General features: G+C 40.1%; 1 protein-coding gene across 4 annotated transcripts in view; it reads right to left on the bottom strand.

Annotated features, from left to right (window-relative positions):
• The window catches only part of PCGF5 (polycomb group ring finger 5), a 139976-nt gene extending 115821 nt beyond the window's left edge, over positions 1-24155 (bottom strand). For 3 of the 4 annotated variants that reach the window (XM_027839828.1, XM_027839835.1, XM_027839832.1), the window contains exon 1: positions 23907-24155. The gene's annotated coding sequence lies outside the window, so the exon portion shown is untranslated. Of the gene's footprint in view, positions 1-23314; positions 23457-23906 lie in introns of those variants that run through there. The other variant, XM_027839829.1, reaches the window with a different exon arrangement.
• Between the last annotated feature and the right edge of the window lie 228 nt (positions 24156-24383).

Here is a 24383-nt window from a genome sequence, read left to right as displayed (position 1 = left end):
AATGTACCATTACATATAATGGCAATATTCAACTTAGCAAGAAGTCATGTTCCAAAAGTTCATTTGTAAGTCAGCTATTTGGAACTCTGAATAATTTCCCCATAAAAATAGTTATAGATGGTGATTAGTCTCTTAGGTCAGCCCCAAAATTAACATTACGGATAGCTGAAATACCATATGTTTGCAATTAAAAAGCATAAGAAAACAATAAGGATCCTAGTAATTAAATAAATCTGAAAAACCGTTAAGATCATCTAGCCCAATTCACTCATTTTTAAAATGAGCAAAGGGAGAAGCACAGAGATTATATGGCTTGCCCACAGCCACAAAGGTAGTAAATACCAGAGCCAGGATTCAAGTTCCAATCTTCTCCCCCACAGAATTCCAGTTTTGGAAGGCACCTCAGAAGCCACCTAGTGCAACCCGTGACTTGAGTAAGAATCCCCTCCACAACACATTTGAGAAGCGGTCATCTGGCCATGGCGTGAAGACCTACCCATGAAACCTACTACCTATCCACCAAGTAATTCTATTTCATTTTTGAACACTGGGAAGGATAAGAAAATCAACAGAGCTCCCAATGCTCCATAACCACAGGTCCTGATACCAAACCTCTCAACACAAAGATTCAGCCACAGACCAATGTCTTAGCCACCAGGTCTATGATGACTCTCTCCTTGTCCTCTCTGTCTCATCCATCTCGGCTCTATCCTTCCTGGATCCCTCTTCCGTTTTGCCTACACCTATCACTGTGCTCTCTAGATCCCTGTTCTATCATTAACAATTATCACTTTGTATCAGATGGCTTTCTCTTGCACTCTTTTAGTCTTCTTGCCCTGATAAGAACCTGGCTGCCCCTAGGGGTGGAGTGCACCATTAGTCATGCTCCCAGGTTGGATGCCCTTTCTCTTATGCAACCTAAAACCCCAAATTCACTGTTCCTTCCGCTATAACACACCACCTCTTTTCCTACCCTCTGTTCATGTACACGGCTAAGTGATGTCAGGATATTGCACGTCCTTTCATGAACACAATTATATCTGCTGTATAATCTTCTATAATACTTTCCTAAGACGTTGGAGAGAAAAGCAGCAGCATGGAACAATGGAAAAAGTATTAAATTGGGTAGATACCTACTTTCTTTCTGTTTTTAAATTTTATTTTCATGAAGATCCACATTCTTTTGCTCTCATCCCCATTTCAAAAAAAAAACCTATTGTAAACATGCATTATCAGTGACCATTTATCAAATGGGGAAATGGCACTTATTTGAATTTGAATCAGTTCCCTATAATCTTAGAAGAGACCTTTATCAGATAAACTTACTACAAAGATTTTATTCCCCATTTATTTGCTTCTCTTCTAATTTTAATTTCAGTGGTTTTGTCCGGGCAAAAACTTTTTCATTTTATGTAACCAAAATTGTCCATTTTACTTTCTGTGATCTTCTCTATTATCTTTTGATCATGAACTCTGCCCCCATGCATAGATCTGATAGGTAATTTCCTCCTTGTTCCTTTGTTTATGATGTCATTATTTATGTCTAAGTCACGTACCCATTTGGTACTTAACTTGGTGTATGGTGTGAGGACTGACTTACTTAGGCTTACTTTCTGTCAAACTGCTTTTTAATTTTCCCAACAATTTCTGTCAAAAAGTGAGTTCTTGCCCAAATGGCAGGGATCTTTGGATTTATCAAACACTAGGCTACTGTGCTCATTTGCTTCTACATATTAAGTAGCTGATCTGTTCCACTGATCAACCTCGTTATTTCTTTTCTCTTTGGGTGGGCATAATATAATGTGGTATTTTTTTTTTTTTTCTTAACCCCTGCAATACCTGATCAGGTTCATTAGCAACACAACCTACACCTAAGTGTCCCAGTGCTTGCTGGGCACCTGGGTTCAGTTTCAGGTAATTTTGGGGCAACCCTAGGGCTTGGACTGAAAGCCCCTCACCCACGCCTGCCACCTGCTCAAGTCCCTCCCATAACTGGTTGGCGAGCCTGGCCTCTTCCTCCTCCTTTCCCTGTTGTTCCTGTTCTTCCTGGTCTTGGAGACGGATGGCCCTCTGCAGCCTGTGCCTCGAGCTCCACTTTACAGCTCTTTTCAATTCCACCTCTTCTGCTCTTTCTCTACAAGTCTCTTGAGTCAGCTCCTCCTTGTCCTTTCGGGCTTCCTGTCGTACACGCCAATTTAGTTTAATTTTTTCATGCTGGTGAGGAGGGTAGGAACTATTTTTTTTTTCAGTGTATAGTACCATAAACTTGGTAGGCATATAATAAATGTTTGTTGAATGTAAAAAAAAAAAAAGCTACAGGTGTTATACAAGGAAGAGGTTAAGCAGATGAGAGAGAGAGAGAGACAGAGACAGAGACACCCAGGCTCAAGACCAACTGATGAAAGAGGTTCTTCCAGAGAGACAACATCACAGAGAATCTATTTCTTTTTCTTTTTTTTTTTTTGCTAGACAATGGAGTTAAGTGAATTGCCCAGGGTCACACCGCTAGTAAGTGTTATGTATCTGAGGCCAGATTTGAATTCAGGTCCTCCTGAATCCAGGGCTGGTGCTCTATCCACTGTGCTACCCAGCTGCCCCGAATCTCTCTATTTCTTAACCAGTACCAAATTGTTTTGATGGTTACTGCCCTGTAGCACACTTTGAAATCCGGTATGGTCCTTCCTTCTCACATCTGTCCAATAATTTCTTTGATATTCTTGACCTTATTTCCTCAGGATGAATTCTTTTTCTCTCCTAGCTCTATAAAATAATACTTTCCTAATTAAATAATAATGGACATTTATATAGTGCTTTCTATGTGCCAGGCTCTGTTCTAAGCACTTTACAATTATTAATCTTATTTAATTCTCACAACAATCCTGGGACGTAGATGCTATTATTATTGTTATTTTTAATGAGGATGCTAAAGCAAACAGGTTAAGTGACCTGCCCAGAGTTACACAGGTAGTAAGTGTCTGAGACTGGATGTGAACTCAGGTCTTCCTGACTCCAGGTATCTACTATTCCACCTAGCTGCCATAATCAGTATGGCACTGAATAAGTAAATTAATTTAGAATGTATTGTCATTTTTATTATATTGGCTTGGCCTATCCAAGAGCAATTAGTATTTTTCCAATTATTTAGATCTGTCTTTGTGTAAATATTTTAGAATGCATTCAAATAGTTCCCATGTGTATCGTGGAATACTACCAACTATGACACATGTATGGAGAAGTCATTATCCTTGCTGAGCCTCAATTTCCTCATACATAAAATGAGCAAGGATTTTTTTTTTGTTTTTGTTTTTGCTTTGTGGTGAAGCAATCGGGGTTAAGTGACTTGCCCAGGGTCACACAACTGGTAAGCGTCAAGTGTCTGAGGCTGGATTTGAACTCAGATCTTCCTGACTCCAAGGCCAGAGCTCTATCCACTGTGCCACCTGGCTGGCCCCACTGAGCAATGATTCTTGTAGTTGCACCTGTACTTGCAAATCACAGGGTTGAAAACCTTAGCATATTAATCTATAAATTGGGGAAAATATTTTTACTTGAACTATGTAACTCACAGAGAAGACATTGTGCCTTCTAAATCTTAAAGTATACATATAAAATGTGACTTGTTATTATGAAAGCCTTTTGTTAAATTACTGTTATAGGGGGTTAAGTTAGTTGTCACTTCTTCTGGAAACCAAAGAGAAGAGCTGGAGCTATTACATACAATCTCCTCTGCTCTTCACAACAACCTTATGAAGTAGGTAAAGAGCTATTATAACCCGCAGTTGAGATATTAGTTAACCCAGACTCAGGCTGTTTAAGTGACCATACCAAAGTTATGAGACTCATAAGTGGCAGAGACAGAACTAGACTCTGTATTTTCTAGTTTCAAGGATGATGTATCTGTTATGTACCTTGAGGTTTAAAAAAAAATTCCCAGATACACATAAATTTATAGCTATATTTAGGTTACAGTGAGAACAAATAATTTTAAAAGTAAAGAATGGAGTAAAATTACAGAATTAACTACTGAAAAGGCAAAACTGATAATGAATATAAGAATTTCTTAGATAAGCCAAAATATTGCCAAGCAAGATGATAATCTGCTGACAATACCAAAGTAAACATGAAGGAAAACGGATTTCAAGAAATTAATAAATAACAAAACACTGGAAGGTTTCTTACATAAACAGAAAAAATAGGACATTAGCTTAGAAATTTAAAGGAAGTATTTACTAAATTTACCAAAATACTACTACCATCCAGTCTCTGAATATCTATAACGGACTTGTAAAACTACGGCAATTCAAATACTCATTTATTCATTTAATGAACAGTTGTTGTTTTTTTCTTTGATGCTACAGCTAAAAGTTTATTCATTTAATTTTGGCCATTTCAGCATTTTACAAAACTAAGAAAAAGATAAATTAATTTAGTAAGATGAAAGGCACATAGTATTTGCCATAAGATCAATGGAAATAAATCAGTTACATAGAATGATGACTTAAGTCTATTTACAGAGTCATCGATCCACTTTTCTCACCACAATGATAGATCATATGTCGGAAATTTTTAGATATACTGGTCCCTCCAACTTTTTATTCATAAGAAAAAGGATCATTAAATTTATGAGAAAATAATCACCACTATTTTTTTTTGTATAGGAAAATTTCATTTTATTTATGTGCTGTGTGGGAACTTTGTACATGGAGGCAGACTGTAAATTACATAACTTATACTTATCAATATAATTTACATAACAATTAAAACTTTGTATTATTTTATTACATTTATTATAACATTTACAAACTTTGTGAAATTATTTTTAACAAATTGTGTGGAGAAAATATTTTTAAATTACATGTTTACACAATCAAATCATGCTTTTTTTTTTAAGTACAACAACTTAAAAAGTTCAACCGTTCCTGCTTTTTTTAAGGCAAACAGTATTTTTAGTATAATGCTATTTGCTACTCCACTGATACATGTATATATGTTATTACTCCATTTTTGTTTGACACAAAATTCATTACTTTTTTCATTCAAATCTTCAGAAAAAAAAACAAGTATCGATAACAGTAACATATCCAAATGACGCTAGTTTTCCTCAACGATGGCATACTGACGTGTACTTTATATTTCTCATAGAACATAATTCAGTGTTTTTAAACCAGGACATTTCATTTTCAAATATTCCATTAAGAGTTTGTTGACAAGGAAAATGATGTTACGAAATTAATATACAAAAGTTAATTTTAATTATCAGTTAATAGTAGTATCAGACTGATTATACTAGTAAATAAACCTTTACCCACCACACTGGGCAAAGGTTTCTGCCATAGGACTTAATAGCAGGGCAGGAACTAACTCAAATTGGCCCACCTCATTTCTTGGTTTCATACGTTATCTTCTACTGACCAAAGACACCCATCTGACAGTGAATAGGTAAACTGCCTAAACAGTGCAGACCTTTTTCCAGGGTTTATTAGCTTCAGCAATTTGTACTTTTCCATACCTTTTTCTAATGCTGGAGTCTTAATAAGGACCTAGATAAGCTACTTGGTTCCCACTAACGATCAACAAAAGCCCCTCTAGAATCTTTGCTACTTCTGGACATTAATAATGTACAGTTCTTTTCAAGGAGGTCTTATCAGGAAGGTCATTCAATAAAGGAGAATGATTAGATCAACAGTCTTACTTCAAAAGCATTCAAAGGGATTTAGATCTTGCATGAACATTAGCAGTCATTTAGACCAAACCCTTCAATTTTACAAACGAGGAAACAGAGCCAAAGAGGTTAAATGAGTTGCCCAAAATTACACAAGAAAAGTCACTAAATTGTTCTTATCCTTTGACTCAGTGGGCCCACTACTGGGCATTTACCATAAGGAAGTCAAAGTCAGGAAGAAAGGTCCTAAATATACCAAAATATTCATAGCAGCATGCTTTTGTGGAAAGAAAAATGAATGCACATCAATCAAGGAACAAACTGTTGAAAATGAATGCAATAGAACATTACTGTACTGTTTCAAAATGAATATAAAGAATTCAAAGAAAATGGATTCAGATTCAAAGACTTGCAGGAACTGATGCGAAATGAAGTAAGCAGAACCAAGAGAAAACTATAGACAATGCCTACAATAATGAAAATGCCCACAATTCTAATGTTCAACTGAAATCTGATTGATTGTAATGACTAGTCTTAACCCCAAAGAAATGATGCAACATTTCTCGCTCTACTCAGTAGGAGAAAGGCTTGCAGAACTGGAACACAGTATATATACTGTCAGAGTTTCTGGGTTTGCTAGTTCCACCTAAATGTTTTTGTTTGTTGAGGAGAAAGGGGGTGTGTGTGTGTGTGTGTGTGTGTGTGTGTGTGCGCGCGCACATGCTATTAAGTGTAGTTTAAAAGAAAATGCATCAATAAAGCTGAAAATCAAACCCAGATCATCTGATCCCGAATCTGGTACTTTTCTTCCCATCCTATGCTGTCTTTACTTATTTTAAATTATAGAAATGAAGCTAATTTTGAGTTTAAAATATTGTTATTTACCTCTCATTCCAAATGCCAATAATTAAAGTTATGGAAATAAGTATCATAACCAACATAACTATATGATCCACAAGCTTTTAAGAGTGCTCAAAATCTGACCCTTGGGACCTGTAATTTCCCAAGATTACTAAATTGATTTACCATACTGCCACTAGCACAGGACTCCTTTGCAAATCTAAAACTGTACTTATCATCATGGCACACACTCACTCAAATTTTAGACATTTGGGACCTATAAAGAATTGGTTTTATTCTGTGTGGAAAATGCTCAGGATTTTTGTAAATACTAAACCTTGGGAAAGGATAAATATTAGACTATTGTCTATACAGGGATTATATTCAAAGAGAATTAGAAGCAAGTTTATATAAATTTCCCCTTTGCCATGATTTCTTATTTAAAATATTCAAAAAATGGAAATATCAGCTGACCAAATGGACACCAGCTTTCCATTTATGACATTCCTGATCATCACTTCAAGTGCCATTCTTCCTATCAAGTGACATCTGTGTTCTTTATAAGACCATCTGTTTCTTCTGTCAATTCCCCCAAATGGCCACCTTAGTCTAGCAAGCAACCATCTGTGGTAATATGGTAATCCAAAAGGAATCATTCCTACAATCACTGGTCCATGTTTAAAGGAACTACATGTATTATATGAAAGATACATTCCCAGAGGCCACAACACTCATACGTGGAAGGTGACCCTTCCCTATGAGTCATAGGTAATAAGGTTCCAGGAGATATCTGTAAGACCTAACTGAATGACTGCTTCCCATGGCTACTCATTAATTGGTAATTAATTAGGTTATAAAGTCACTCATTTCAATAAGCATACTTTGATTTAATGGTTTAACTTTTTTTGGGAGACTTAGTCTCTCTTTATCTTGTACAGGCTGAAAGTAGAGCGGGCAACTCACAGGCCAAATCTCAATAGGGGCAAGCAAGCACAGAAGCTTTTAATCTGCATCATTTTTCCAACATGGGCTGGTTCACCCTCTTTAAGCAAGTTGAGGACTCTTTGTGCCCAGGGACTCAACATAGCCGTACCAGACTTAGCCCACCTGCAACTCAGAACTCCAAAACTCAAGCCATTCACTAGCTTTAGCCTCACCAACAGAAGGACTAGAAGCATGTAACCTCCAAACCCAGCCACTTTAAGAGTATAATTGTTTAAAAAATATTCATACTTTCCAACATGAATAAGTGTGTTTTTCATAGCAGCAGGCTTCAAATGTTTGTTGAATTGAACTATCCCATAGAAATGAATCAAAGCATCTATGGGCATAAGGTACTAAATCCTAGATATGCAGATCTAAACCTAAAAACAGATTTCAATATTTGCAAGGGAGGAGATGGGTTGTATCAGCAAATATATAAAGTAGATCTCGACATCTTCTGATATTTTTAAGTCCTCATGAAAGTGCAACTCTCTCCTATAGTAATTTCTTTAAGAGGACACTTTGTCTTTAGTCAAAAATTCTATGCAGCAAGACCTTTAACCTAAAGATGGGAAAAAGGTTAGATAATGAAATGAAACTGACTTTCTCATTTGTTTGTTTGATCATTCCCTTACATTTTACTTTTTAAATTATCATTCTTAAAACCTTCCTTGGAAAAAAAAAACAACATTGAAAATTGCTGGCATTCTCAGTTCTGAAATAACCATGGCCTAACGTGTCTAGTAGAGAGATGGATCTGAATCCTAAAGAACTGGGTTCAAATCCAACCTCTGGCTCATACTGTTTATGTGACCCTGGGCAAGTCTACTGAACCTCTCCCTGCCCTAGATAACTTTCTGAGACTATACATTGCAGAACAAGTAACGTCCAAGCTGAGAGTTCCCTAAGCCAACGAAATCACAGATTTCCCCCATGCATACTCATTCCTCCTTTTCCCACAAAAAAAATTCCAAGACGGTTTTGCCACTTCTTGTAAAGTGTGACAGGACAGAGCTAGGAGGCAAAAACCAGTTGGTGAACCAAGGGAAAAACTCATGGTGCTGCTTATTTTTCAGCACCCTTCATTTACTCATGTTACTGAAAAGCCACCATCTTAATTCACTCAAATTCACTTGAAATGTAAAGGAATAAATTGAGAGAATACAGTTTTAGAGGACAACAGGATAAGTTGTTTTTTTTTTTAAGATAAAATAATCATTTTTAGGCAACCATTAATGTTATCATTGGGTTCTTTTGCCAGTTCAAATCTAACCCGCTTATTTCCCATAAGCATACTACTTCCCTAGCTGAAGCTTGAGTGATAAGACAAGTCACCATCAATGCTGAAGTCTTACTTGGTGTTTCTTCAGAAGTCAAGTGAACAAATAATAAGAGAATGCTGGGCCTGGAGTCAAGACAGTTAGGTTTGATTCCCAGATCTGACACTTAGTCATTGTGTGATCTTTGGGAAAATCAGTTAAATTTGATGAGCCTCGGTTTTCTCATCCGTAAAATATGGAGGAAAATAACTATATTACCTACTTCACAAGGTTATTGTGATTTAAAGACTTGATAAACCTTAAAAGTCCTCTATAAATGTGAGTTACTATTATTAAACTACTACTAGATATACTAAGAAGAGAAGACTGGAGAGGAGAAGACAGGACTCTAGGGACTTTTATGTAAACGATTAAAATGTGTGTTTGAAGAAACACAGCTTTCAGACAGGATATGGACAGTTTGGGAAAGAAAATGACCTGGTGAGGAGCAGGGAAGAAAGAGGAGGGAAGTGGACAGGAGCTTTAATGTAAACTGATAAAATATGTGGATAAAGAACCCCAGCTTTCAGACAGGATGTAGCAGTTTTGGAGAGAATGGTCTGCTGTGTATAAGAGAGGAACCAGAGCTGTTGTCATCAAGGTGGAATGATGCCTACCTGTGTGGAAACAATATAATGCTATACAGGCAGAAAAAAGTCTTTTATTTATTAAAAACTGGAGAAATGGGATTTCAAAGAAATACATCTTTGGTGGCACCAAGGAGAGATGACCTTGTTGAGAATTTGAGAGCAAGGCTAATTTACATATGTGTGTTTTATGACTAAAGCAGATAAAACTGAGAAAAAGAAACCATATATATGTTTGGAGACTGATGTATGATTGAAATAGGGCTGGTGATTTGATAGGAGAAATCTGGTGAGATGTGACTTTAAGTAAAAATATGAATCACAGTCAGGAGACTCATTTCAGCTACTGAATACACGCAAGAGAGGGAAGGAGAACCTGAGAACTGTTGAAGACCCAGCTGGAGAGCTCTAAAGGCTGCTCTGTATGACAGTTAGCAGTCAGCTGAAAGAAGGCTTCAGCTCAGAGACTCCTCATTTATCATTATTTCATCCGCCAAGACTTCCATTGAGAGCTACTGCCTTTTAGCACCAATTTTCCTAAGGGCTTGCTGCTCTCTTCTGCCACCACCGGTCAGAGAAGGAAAAGCAGAAGAGGCTTTCTAAAAGCTCCAGAATCCTGGCCAGAAGAGGTATGCTGCGGTGAGCTCCGTTCTGATTGATTAGCACAGATAGCCCAGTGAATGAAGAACTGGCTGGGTTGGGATGCATTAGGAACAGTGAACTCGTCTTTGCATTTCTCTATGTTAAGGACAACTACTCTTCATACTAACTTAACAACCTCTAAAAGCCTTTGGCTTTTACAGTTAAATGAAAGAATATTAAAGGCTGTATGTAAGTAGAGGATTTCCCCAGCTGAAGAAACAGTGAGGATCGACAACCAAATGGCAAGCTCCAGTAGTTTCTTGGGATGCAGGTATTCCAGAAGAAGCCAATAACAATGATGTTTGCAGATGAGTTCACTGGCAGGAGAGTATAATCTGGCATTATGTTTATATTGTGGCATATTTTCTTATTTATCTATTTGCTTTAAAGGATGATTATCTATAATCTTATTATCTATTTTACTTTCTAAATCTGTAGTTATGTTTAAGATCCCAAAGGATCATTGTTAGGAATAGCTGGTTGTATAAACATCACACACAATACCGGATGTGTTGCCTTGTGAGCACTTAGTGACATAGATAGAAAATATATCGGATGGGGGCCCAAAACCTAGAATGGTGAGCAGAGGCAGAATATTTCTCCTAAACAGGGTTGCCCTAGGACTGCATGGTGGTGGTCTATCTTTGGGGAAGTTAGACTTGCCAGTGTGAGAACAAGCTGGAAGAGAGAGCCAAGCCGAGAGAAATGGGGTCCCTTACATACCTGGGTGAAGTAAGAGGCCCCAAAAGCAACAGTCTGGGGGTATTTATGTACCACTTTGTGTCTAGACCTCACATATATATGGTCTAGACACAAAGTGGTACATAAATATACATATAATATATATGTATGCATGTGTGTATGTATATATATATATATATACACACATGCATACATATATATTATATATACATATGGGAGAAACTTCTGAATTACATGACTAAGTTGAAGGAAGACTAGACATCTTCTCTGATTCTTAGGACATTTCTCCAAAATAGGAATTATGCACAATAAATAAAGCAACTTCAGTGTCACTCAGTATCTTGTCACCCACCATCCACCACACTCCTGGCAGCAGGGCTGCACAGGTGAACCCAGAGACTTGCAAAAGAACTCAACTCTCTATTCCATTTCTTTCTTCCTCCCCCTCCCCCTGTGCTGGAGTTACTCAAACCGAAGTTATTTGCTTACTTGGGCTACAATAGTAGGGTGGCAGAGATATGTGGCACACACACTTAGGGCTGTGTAGCACTCCATTCCACTTGAGAAAAAGTGCTCTGCATCCAACTGCGGTCTGTTCTTTCCTCCTAGAAGTCTTGGGGCACAGACTGGTGAGCCATAAACTGCCCAGCACAGAAGGGAAATGTGACTCGGATCTAGGTTCCAGGGAAACTACCATCTAAGGGGAGGGAGTCAGAAAGTGAGAAAGGGGGGGAAATAATGGGGGAAAAAAAGACAGAAATTGCCAAAGATTTCAGGAGGAAGAAAACTCAATTAAAGACCCCAATTAAAGTCTAGGCAGATAAACCAACAGGGAAAATATCAACAGCAGAAGGAAATATAGTACATATATGGTATTATATTGTGGGGGTCTTTGGAACTGTCCAGTGCACCTTATTTATGTTGCTACGTTAGTAATCATATGCACTAGTTGTTTCAGTACCCTTGAGTGTACTGGGTGAGAGTTAAATTCATTGCAGGTTTTCACCTTCCTATTAACCCTTCCTGTTATATCTTTTCCAGGGAACAGAACATTCTCCTTTGCAGAGAATATTTTTCCCTGTGATCTTAACTCATCACGTCTCAATCTCTAGGAACAGTTAAATCCTCCTTTGATCTATCTTTTCTTCCCCAACATAACTTTTTGAAAAAAACACAAAGCAAATCCACACATAGAATTACAACAAAAGTTAACAAAAACAAAGAAATCTGAAATCTGAGGCAACACGTAAGTGGATTCAGGGGCCAGAGGTAGTTGCTAGGGTTGTTGATGGAAGACAGTGAATTAACCAACCACACCTCAGACCTCTACCACCATCCAAGGCCCCTTTTCCTCTCCCATTCCTTTCATCTTCTTACACTTAAAAGACACCTAGCTCCTTCCATATCACACGGTGACCCTGACCACTCTCTCCAGTAATGCATGTTCACTTACACACCAGAACAGGAAAAGGAAGAGGCATTCCAAGCTCCTTACTGCCACTTCCATCTATTGTTGGGCCATCATCACTCAGCAACCTGTCCTCCCTTTGAGGTTTGCTCCATCTATCCACGTCAGCATGCAAGGTACTGCTTCTTTCATACATGTACCTTTTAGTTTCTAAAGAGGGCAGAAAATGATATTTCGTGTCTCTGGCCAACAACCTTGCACTATGGAGAACAGCCTTATTAATCAGCCCTAGAGTCTCCCTTGCATTTTTAGATAATCCCCAGACCACACTTTACTTCACTCTCTACTCCTAGACCAGTGGTGGAGAACCTTCAGCCTCAGGGCCACATGTGACCTAACCACCTCCCTCCAAGGCCTGCTGTCCACCATGAGAATAAAAGTTCCTTAAGGGTATGAGCTGTCTTTGCCTTTTTTATTTGCATCCCCACAGCAAGACACCTAGTGAGCACTTAATGTTTTTTCATTGCTTTATTCAAAAAAAGCTTGAGACACTTCTCAGGACTGAGATAAAACAATTCCCTCAGAGAAGTATACCCATACTTGTGTTAAAGTAGTTCTCAAGGGCCCAGAAACCAAGGAAAAGATGACTTTTAAGGTATTATTGCCAATCAGCTTATTTAAATATGGTTTTCAGGGTTTTAAAAATATAGCTGAGAACAACAGAAATAAAAGAAGTGTTCGGAGATTACTGGAAAATTCTATCATGTTTATGTTACAAAGGACAGAACTGTGGAGTCCAGGTTTTTCAACCAGAGTTGGAGATGGGTCACAGAACAGACCCTGTAACAGGAGGAATCAGAAATCAGATAGGGAGCAACAGAAGATAAGAAGGCAGAGATCAGAAGAATGAGAAGACACAACAGCAGACTGGAGACTTTGGAGATTACCCCCCTCCTTCTTAAAAGAAGAAGTTCAGAGAAAAATCTGGGCAAGAGCTTCAAGTTTCTCCCCGCTCCAGCTAAGAGGCTGAACTGACCATATCACTTCTCTATTCAATCAAGTCCAGTGCCTCCATTCACCTCGAGGATCATATAAAAAAGTCCTGTTTGGCTTTCAAAGCCCTTCCCAGCTTTCTCCCCCATGTACACTGTCATCCAGTTCCGTGCTGCTCCTCAAATAAGATACTTCATCTCTGGACTCCAGGTATTTTCATTGACTTGTCCAATAGTCTCTTCAAGGGTGGGAAACCTGTGGCCTCGAGGCCACATGTGGCCCCCTAGGTCCTCAAGTGTGGCCCTTAATAAAAGAATTTGTTCTTCAAAACGTGGACTCAGTCAAAAGGTTACACCCAAAGACCTACAAGGCCACACGTGGCCTCCAGGCCACAGATAACCCACCTCTGCTAATTTATCACCCTCTCCTGCCCATCCTGGTTTCCTTCAAATCCCAGCTAAAATCTCACCTTCTACAAGAAGCTTTTCCTGATTCCTTAAGGCTAGTGCCTTTCTTCTATTGGTCATTTCCAATTACCTTGAATATGTATATATATAAATGTATATACATGTTTATGTGTATATATGTATATACACACATTATGTATGTATGCATATATCTTGCTTGTACAGTTATTTTCATGTTGTCTCTCCCATTAGATTGTGAGTTTCTTGAGAGCTGGGACTGTCTTTGACCTTTCTTGGTATCTTCAGTGCCTAGAATGGTGCCTGGCATATAGTAGGTGCTTAATACATTTTTATTGATTAGCTGACAAAGAATTGGAAACAAAGTAGATTCCCACTGTTTCGGGAATGGCTAAACAAACTGTGCTATGTGAACATCACCATACTGTAAGACACAATAAACAGAGAAGCTTGAAGAGATCTACATAAACTAATGTAGAAATAAGCAGATTAAAGAAAACAATATACACGATGACTACAACAATGTAAAAAGAAAGAAGCACTAAAAAATGTTGCAAAATTATGAAGAACAAACATGTCTAAAAAGAAAAGATATGAGAAGATCCTTCTACTACACCCCCCCTTTTTTTTCCAGCAAGGCAATGGGGTGAAGTGACTTGCCCAGGGTCACACAGCTAGTAAGTGTGAAGTGTCTGAGGCCAAATCAGAACTCAGGTTCTCCTGACTGCAAGGCCAGAGCTCTTGCCCTTACTACACTGATTTGCAGAGATGGGAGCTCCACAGGTGTTGTATGTTGCACATATTTTAAGACTTTTTCAATTTACTGAACAGTTAAATTTTTTTTCATTTTTTTTGTCTTTAAAAATACCATTAGTTACATGGCATGGCACTCTGGGAGGAGGAGGGGAAGTAAGTATTTAGGGAAGCTATGGAGACAATTTAAAAAAAAAAACCTCCATTAATAAAAATTATTATAAAAAAAGAAACAAAAAAGTATACAATCTAATTTTAAATGGGGCCTCATTATTTCAAGGCAAACTTTGTATTGACTTTTATTCCCTAACGATATCACACTCCCTATAGAGTCTCTCTTCCAAACCACCTCTTCATGCGGCTTCTTTTTTCTTTCTTTTTTTAAACTGAGTCTTGCTCTCTGACCCAGGCCACAGGCCCAATTCCCTATTTATCAGCATGGGAACTTTGACCTAGTATTTCCAACCTAGGCTGGTTCACATCTCCTTAGGCATTCTGATGGTTCCCCCTACTCCCAGAGGCTCACTGTATTTATCAGTGCTGGACTGAATACCAGATCATTTGAGTGTACTGTAGCTCAGATTTCCCAAGCTCCTGACCACCAGCCCAAGCTTCCCAAATAACACGGATTATAGGCATACATCGCCATGTTTTGTCTTTTCTCTCCTCAAGCCACCTATACCATCATTCCATCCCCATGCCTTTCAAGATTCTGCCTCATACTTGATTTTTTTATTTTTCCCAATTACATGTAAAAAGAATTTTTAATATTTTAATTTTTTTTAAAATTCTGAGTTCCAAATTTTTTCCTCCCTCTCCCCTCCTCAAGATGGCAAGCAATCTGACATAGGTTATACAGCCACAGTCATGCAAAACATATTTCCATATTAGTTATACTGTAAAAGAAAACATAGTTATACAGGCACAGTCACGCAAAACATATTTCCATATTAGTTATACTGTAAAAGAAAACATAGACCATAAAACAAAAAGAAAAAAAGAGAAAAATAAAGCTAAAAAAAGAGAGTATGTTTCAATCTGCAATCAGATTCCATCTGTTTTTTCTCTGGAGGTGGACAGCATTTTTTCACCATAAGCCCTTTGGAATTGTCTTAATTGTTGTCTTGCTGAGCCATTCATAGTTGATGATCATACAATATTCCTGTCACTGTATATAATGTTCTCCTGGTTCTGATCACTTCACTTTGCATCAGTTCATATAAGTCTTTCCAGGTTTTTCTGAAAGCATTTTGCTTTTTCTTATAGTACAGTATTCCATCACAATAATATACCACAACTTGTTCAGCCATTCCCCAATTGATGAGCATCCCCTCAATTTCCAATTCTTTGCCATCACAAAAAAAGCTGCTTAAAACAAAACAAAACAAAACAAAACATATAGGTCCTTCTCTTTTTCTTTTTTTTTAATCTCTTTAGATATAGACCTAGAAGTAGTACTGCTTGACCAAAGGGTATGCATGGTTTTATAGCCCTTTGTACATCTTTTCCCATTTGGCCAATTCTGGTTGAGGTATTCTTCTCTTCAGTGGATTTTTGTGGCTCTTTTACCACTCAGCCTATTCTGCTTTTTAAGGCATTATTTTCTTCAGTATTTCTTTTTTTTTTTTGTGCTTCCCTTACCAAGCTATTGACTCCTTTTTCATGATTTTCTTGCATCACTCTCATTTCTTTTCTCAATTTTTCCTCTCCCGCTCTTATTTAATTTTTAAAATCCTTTTTAAGTACTTCCAGGAATTCTTTTTGGGCCTGCGATCAATTCACATTTTTCTTTGAAACTTTGGATGTAGCACTTTTTGACTTTGTTGTCTTCTGATTTTGTTTTGATCTTCCCTGTCACCATAGTAACTTTTTACAATCAAGTTCTTTTTTTGTTTGTTTGTTTTGCTCGCTTTTAGGCAGTTGGGGTTAAGTGACTTGCCCAGGGTCACACAGCTAGTGAATGTGAAGTGTGTGGTCTGAGGCCGGATTTGAACTCAGGTACTCCTGACTTCAGGGCCAGTGCTCTATCCACTGTGCCACCTAGCTGCCCCTGTTTTGTTCTTTTTTTCCAGCCTATTTCTTGACTTTTAACTTTATGTTAAAGTTGGACTCTACTCCTGGGGTGGAGGGGGTACTGTCACAAACCTCAGATTTTCCATATTGTTTTCAGACTGAGTTTGGGGGGGGGTTGGGTGGGGAGAAGAGGAGTCTGTAAGTTTTTGGTTCTTCCAAAGTGGTATGATCTAAGGAAAGGTGTGCTTATTGCTCTCCTGACCTGTGCACGACCACAAGCACTCTTTTCTGCCCTGGAATTGTGACTAGGGTCCCCTGGGGCCACAGAGTGCTAATGTTCCTCCTCACCCTGGGAATGTGACCCAGAACCACATATGGGCAAAGCAACACAGTCCTGTACCCAGTGCCTATAAAGAGTTCCCTGTAATCTCCTTCTGACCAGACTCCTTATCAACCAGCTGAGAACTCCAGAAGCCCCGCTGCCAATTCAGTCACCCTCGAGGCCTACTGCTGGCACGCTGGTACTTGGCCTGTGCTGAACTGTGCTCCACTGCCACCCCAGCGAGACAGACTTTTCTTGTCCACATTCTAGGTTGTCTGGGGTTGGAACACTGTTTTGCCCCGTCCTTTTGCTGGTTCTGCCACTCCAGAATTTGCTCTGAGGTGTTATTTTGAAATTGTCTGGAGGGGAATTTGGAAGAGCTCTGAGGAGTCCCTGCCTTTATTCCACCACAGTGGTTCTGCCCCTCCTCATACTTGATAAAGAAAACAGAGGCCATCTGTGGCCAGCATCTTCCCAACTCTATACTTCACGCCCTTCGACATCAACCAAACTCTGTTCTCTCCTCTTTTGCTTCAGTCTCTGATAGAGGAGGGTCTTCTTCTTCCAACTCGCACCCCTGACCATAACCACTTCCACTTCCTTCTCAAGATTTCCCCTCTGACCATGTTCTCTCTAATATTTAATTTCCTTTATCCACTGGCTCTGCACATGCTGCTTACAAACATGCCCAGATCTCCTCGTAATAAAGAAAGACTTCGTCTTCTCCAGTTACCATCCTTTACTTTTCCTCCTTTTCACAGACTCCCAGAAAAAGACATCTGTACTTCGTCTCCACCTTCCCATTTTCGATTTTCTTCTTAATGCCTTGAAATTTGGCTGCCAACCAACTGTTAACTAAAACTGCTCTTTCCAAGGTTATCAAGGATCTCCGTTTTTAACTCCAATGTTCTTTTCTTAGCTCTCATCTGCCTTGATTTCCCTGAAGATTCTGACCTTGCTGAGCAGCCCCTCCTCCTGAATACTCTCTCCTAACTAGGTTTTTGTGACTGCTCTTTCCTGGTTCTCTTATATGTCTGATTGTTCCTCTTCAAAATACTTTGCTATTTCTTCATCCACGTACCATCGCTTCTGTATAGGTATCCCCAAGGCTTTATCCCAGGCCCTCCTCTTTTCTTCTCTACACCATCTGTCTTTTGGTGACATCATCAGCTGCCTTCTTCAATTGTTCTTTCTATGTAAAAAAAATCACAAATCTACATATGCGGCCTTCATCTCTCTTCTGAATTCCAGGCCATCTCTAACTGGATATCCTTTGGCACCTCAAACTTAAAATGTCCCTAATGGACTGGCTTTCCTTCTCCCGAACCTACCCCTCTTCCAAACTTGCCTATTTCTGCACAATGCACAACCCACCTGTTTTAGTCACGCTAGTTCAAAACCTTGGAGTCATCCTTAACTCTTCAAGTCATAATGATATCTTTTATACTCACAGTCACCCCCTTATTTTTACTCGTATCATTACAAACCTAGATTAGATCCCCATCCCCTCCCTAGTCCCTATCTCCCTTCCCTCCAATCCATCCTCAACACAAAACGTCAAATTGTTAATCCTAAAACGCATCTGGCCACATCAGTCTCCCACTCAAGAAACTTCAGGGAGTCTCTATTTACCTAGTGGCAATAGGATGAAATACTGTCTTCTCAGTTTGGCATTTAAATTTATTCATTATCAAATTCTGGCCAGGCTTTCCAAAATTATTTCATATCATCTACCCCTCATGCACACGGTTCTTCCAGTCACACTACCCACATTCCATGTCTCATTTACAGGCCTTGGTACAAGCTGTTTCTGGTGCCCCAAGTGCTCTTCTTTCTTACTTCTACCTCTTTTAATCACGACCTCCTCTGAAGGCTCATCTCAGGGGCTCCCTCTTATTTTTTTTTAAATTTTAGGCAACAGTAAGTGTCAAGTGTTTGGTCTGAGGCCAGATTTGAACTCAGGTTCTTCTGACTTCAGGGCCAGTACTCTATCCACTGCGCCACCTAGCTGCCCCGGGCCTCCCTCTTTTTTGGAAGCTTTCCGGATCCCTGCTCATTTTTAATTGTCTCTTTTCCACAATGAATTGCTTTGTATTTGCTTCATTAACAGTAATAATAAAAATTAGCAACATGCATAGTATTTTAAAATTTACAAAGGGTTTTACAGACATCTCATTTAACCACACAACAAACCTGTGAAGCAGATGCTATTACTATCCTCATTTAACAGTGAGGTTAAGTGACCCGCCCACTGTCACACAGCTAGTAAGTAGCCATGGTAGAATTTCAACCCATGCCTCTCTGACACCAAATCCAGCACTCTATCCAATATATCATGCTGCCTCACATACCTCAAAAATACTTTTCATCCACTTATTTGTGTAAATGTTACATCCTATCAGTAGAATGTTAAGTCCTTAAGTGCAGGGGACTTTTGCTTTTTGTCTTTGTATCTCCAGTACTTTGCACAGTGCCTAGCAAGTTAGTTGGTGTTCTGTAATGTTTGTTGAATTGAACAGCATATAGTTCACAGAATCATGAAGCTAACAAAATTTTAGTGCTGCCAACACTTAATCAATGCCAAGACTCCCTCACATTAACCTTCCTCCCTTCCTCTTTATCCCTATGATCAAGAAAATCTGAATTTAATTCACTGTTTCTCTCCAACTTTTTTTCACTAAAAACAAAAACAAAAACAAACTACCCAGTCCACCAAACTCTCCTTAACTTTATTTTCCTTTTTCTACCTAAGCGAGCATCACATGGCCAGTCTAGATAAGCCATATAATCTACTTTCTCATTTCAACTGCTTTACTACCCAAAAAGCGTTCTTGACTGATTTCATGGGATGTTAGAACTGATAGGGACCACAGAAATCATATAATCCAAACGCCTCATTCTATAGATGAGAAAAACTAAGGTCTGGCGAGATGTCTGGTTAACTTGTTAGTGGCAGGGCCAGGTCTAAAACTCAGTTTTTCTGAATCCTGTTTCAATATTGTTTCAACATAACCAACCACGTCTCTTATTTACAATTGTGCTAATTAAAATAAACATATCTCTTTTCTAATCGTCAATCATTTTTATTTATAAAAAGGAAAACTCATGTAAAACCAAGTTACCACAAAAATTTTCAAATAAATCAGTTGACTCAGCAGTTTAATTCACTTTCTCCTTGATAAAAGCTAGAAAAAGAGAGATGAGCTTTTTCTGCTTTTTCAATTCCCACACAACTCTCAAGTTAAACAAGTTGATCCAAAGGAACAAACATTCTTCCTAAACCTAGAGAGAAACCACTAAATTCAATAAAATATATGTTTTGGAGAGATGACTGCTGAACGTCCACATCATAGCCAACTCTAATTCTTCATTGAAATTAAACACTGAGAGTATGGGCAAGAAAATAATCTGGCAATTGCTTAGCCTTTTGCAGGGGTGTGAATTTTAATAGTATTTAAATTTTAATTTGTTTCACAGTTTATATGTGAAATAGTCACATAGGATGGAAAGACATGGATAAGTTCAATCCTCATCCTCAGATACAATACTCACATTGATGAGATAACAGAGCTATAAACGAATATATCTATATCTATAAATAAATATATAGAATTAAACTCTAAGTTTAATGTTTAAAATCTTTGTAAAATATACGTGTGTACACATGTAAGTATACGTTTTTAAAATTCCACTCTGCTATTAACTTAAAATATCAGCAGTGAAATATTTCTAACTCTTAGCTTTTTAGCTTGGACTCATGAATTAGAGGATCTCAAGAATTATAGAAAGCTGGAAGGGGAGGAGGGACTTAAAGGTCATTTAGGGCAACGGTAAAAGGAATGAGGGAAGAAGGAAACAAGCCTTTATTAAGTACCTACTCTGGGCTAGGCACTGTGCTGAGCACTTTACAAATATTATCTCATTTGAGATGGCAGTTTCAGAGAAACCTGGGAAGACTTGTATAAACTGACGCCGAGTGAAGTAAGCAGAGCCAGAAAAACAATTTATATAATAACAGCATCCTAAAGACAAACAATTTTGAATGACTTAAGAACTCCGATCAATTCAATGATCAGGCACAGCTCCAGGGGACTGAAGAAGCATTCCACATATCTCCTGACAGAGGAATGGTAGACTCAAGACAGAGAATGAGACAAACATTTCTGGACTTGGCAGATAGATGGATGTTTAGTTTGACTTTGCTTATTTGTTACAATGATTGCATTTTTTCTTTTTGTATGGGGGGATGGGGTGGATTAAGAGCTGAGAACAGAGATAGCAATAGGGTGTTCAAATAAAGGAGAAAATAAAGATGGCCCTTGAAGTATTTTCTTTTTTTACTGCAGAGAAGACTGAAGGAAGTTCAGAAGAAAACACAGGCAAGTAGGACAGCTTTTAAAAAGAAAAATAGTAAACTTATTATTTACTTTTTTTTTTTAAAGCAAGAGGTCCATAATATAGACTTGCATTTTCACAATTACCTATCTCTGTTCTGCTTTGTACATGGAAATGTTCTCTTTTTTTTTTCTTGGTTTTCATTAAACCCAGAATTAATTTTTTAGGACAAAAAAATGAAATATGTTCAAATATTTGCTGGACAAGTTTAGGGGTTTTAAAAATCTTTTGTATACGGAAATGCTCATATTTGGTGTCAGTTAAGTTCAGTAGATATCAACGACAGACAGACTAAATACATACATAGCTCATTTAGCCCAACCCATTCGTTTTACAGGTGAAGAAACTAAAATCCAAGGTCACAAAGTTAGTAAGTTATAAATCGAGAATATAAACCCAGGTCATCTGATTTCAACTCAAGTGCTTACTGCCACATCCTTTTTTCCCCCAATATCTATGATTACAGTTAAAAACATAAACTGCTTTGAATACTACCTATCTACTGTGAGCTATCCCCAGTACTGAAGCAATGTCTGGGCACTGAATCTTAGGGAAAAAAAAAATTAACCTAAACATACAAAATCTAATGAAGACTAAGTACATCACTACGGGAATTGAACTTTTCAGGATCCACTTAAACTTCCTAAACTTTCTGTTATCACTTTCAATCAACAATTAAAAGCTGTACCTTACTGTACAAAACAGCAAATCTCTAAATGTCTTCCTCCTAACTCAGGGCTTCCATCATTCAGAGCATCTTAAAACTCTGACTACTTAACACACACTCACTATAGATGCCATCTCTTCACAGAAGCAGAAAATGTCATGCTGAAACACAGAGAACTAACACCCCTAATAATACCTAAGAACAAGGGTTTACAAAGGCAACTGAGTACTACATTTCTATCTCTATGATATTCCAGATTTGCTTTGGCCTTCAAGAGAAGCCAGAGACAGTCAAGAATACTGGCTAGTAGACTTGTACTGTTCATTTGAAATTAGAGAGACAGACAGACAGGAAGACAGAGGAGAGAGAAAGAGAAAGAGAGAGAGAAAGAGAGAGAGAGACAGAAAGGGGAGAGAGAGAGAGAAAGGAGAGAGGGAGAGAGAGAAATGAGAAATGGGGCATATAGTAAGTGAGGGCCAATAATAATAAGGTACTTTGCCAAAGGCAAGATGTACACAGTTCAGTTCTTTAAAGCTGAGTCACACAGCAGCTTATTTGACTCACCTAACGATCTAACTTTAAGTTATCAGCAGAACTCTGCTGAAATTATTTCCTCTAATTTTTCTTAATTACTTCACCTCTCCCAGAAGAAAGAGGAAAATAAATGTTACTGGTCTAATCTAGCCCTATGAATGTCGACAGGGCATCCAAACTAAGTGAATTCTTAATGTAATTAAGACACAGCCTAGCTGTGAACCAGATAAAGTAACTTAGATTATGACACCCTAGGGAATCAGAGTAAGATTTGGATGCTGAGAAGGGTTCCTATCCCCCCGCCCCCAAAGCCAGACTTCAGGAAGATTTGCAAAGCCCTGGCCCCCGATTCTGAGAGGCTTCTATTCTCCTTTCGCTGTCAATAAAGGCACACATGGTGTACGAGCGCCTGTATGTGTATGTGGTGGATGTGGGGTGTGTGTGTGTGTGTGTGTACCTCGCCTGGGTGAATCATCAGCGCTCATTCCAAGCAGCCGATGATTCATTCACGCGTCTTTCTGACAGCGGCCACACGTTCCGTACGTACTATACGGGCGCACACGCAGATTTCTTAATATTTAAATTGAGCTTTTAAGGTCCACACACCTCAAGTGAGACGCGTGTAGAGGGGGCATGAGGAGTGGGGAGGGCAGCGGGCACGTTCCGCCTCCCGCACAAGCTCTTATAGAACACACACACACACACACACACACACACACACACACACACACACACGAATCACCATCGCCCTCCTCCTGCTCCTGCCCCTCCCTCCCCAGCCAGCCGCTAATGCACGTGGGGATGCGCCAGGGAGAGGCGCCGGAGGGCACACAGGTGGGTCCCCAGGTCCTCAGCCCCAAGCGATTCGCCTGCTACCTCCCGCGTGCCCCTCCCCCACAACTTGCGAAAGGAGAAAAAAAAACGCCTTCGCAACGCGCCTCCTGCCCGCCCGCTCGCCCTCCCCCTCTGCCTCGCTCCCTCCCTCCTGTGACATCTTATATAATAATCCGAGCTAATCAAAACGGAAGCGAACCGCGCTGCCATGGCACATTAGCCAGAGATAATTACCCTGGGAACAGATGCTCTGGACCCGGGCCCGCGGCTCCCTAACTAGCCGCCGGGGCGCGTTGCTAGAACAATCCCGAGTGGGGGAAGCGGCCAAAAGCGGAGCTTGTTACCCAACACTGTGAATGTGCGGTTGTTCCCGGTCCCTCATCAGGAAGCTGCGAGCGTCACCAACTGCGTCAGCTTCTTCAAACACATCGCCTGGGCTCCCTCTGGTCACAACCACGGGCAGGAGCCGCGGGCGGCCGGGGCGGAACCGCGGGCTTCCCGCAGGACAAAGTTCGTGGCCGCTAGCGGCCAGCACGGCTGCACTTCGCGGCCCTCCGGCGGCCGTCCTCCCGGCCCCGCAGCCCGCCGCGGCCCCAGGCTTGTTGGGCAACTTGTGACACATGACGCCGGGCGGAGCGGGCGGCTGTGTCCCCCCCCCCCCCGCCCCGCGCGGCCCCGCCCCGCCCCGCCCGAGAGCCCCGCGGCCGCTGCCCCCAGCGACCCCCGCAAACACCGCCCCCCCCAGTAGAGAAAAAAAACTACGCAAGAAACTTCCCGGCCCGCCCTGGGTAGGGAAGGAGGCTCCCGCACCTCGCAACTGCCTTACCTTGCTCTCCAAAGGCCATGATCTGTGTGTGTGTGTGTGTGTGTGTGTGTGTGTGTGTGTGTGTGTATGTGTGCCTGCGGGTGTGGAGATGTGTGTATGTGTGTGCACGCGCGCGCGCGTGGGGAGGCGGTAGGTAACTGAACAGTGGCTCGGAGGAGTTTCGCGGGAGGAGGAAGAGGAGGAGTGGGGTGTGTTAGCGGCAGGGGAAGAAGGGAGAACTCGGAACGCAGGAGCGCGCAAGAGCGGAGCCCGAGGCGCCCGGGGCGAGCGAGGGAGCGCGGAGGGGGCGGAGGAGTTTCCGTGGGTTTGTTTACGCACCGCTGCCCGCCCGGCTCGGGGCACAGCCCGTACTCCCTGATTGGCCACAAACTGGGGCACTGCCTCTTGCTGCCCGCGTGGCCTGAGAGCAAGCGCGCAGATCCCTGGGCTCCCTGCTGGGCACCGTTGGCTTTCCGCCGCTTAGCGCGGCCTCGGGGA

Source organism: Vombatus ursinus, unplaced genomic scaffold (genome assembly GCF_900497805.2).
Source record: "Vombatus ursinus unplaced genomic scaffold, bare-nosed wombat genome assembly UNPS02014833.1, whole genome shotgun sequence".
Lineage (NCBI taxonomy): Eukaryota > Metazoa > Chordata > Mammalia > Diprotodontia > Vombatidae > Vombatus > Vombatus ursinus.
This window is presented reverse-complemented; position numbering and strand designations above follow the sequence as displayed.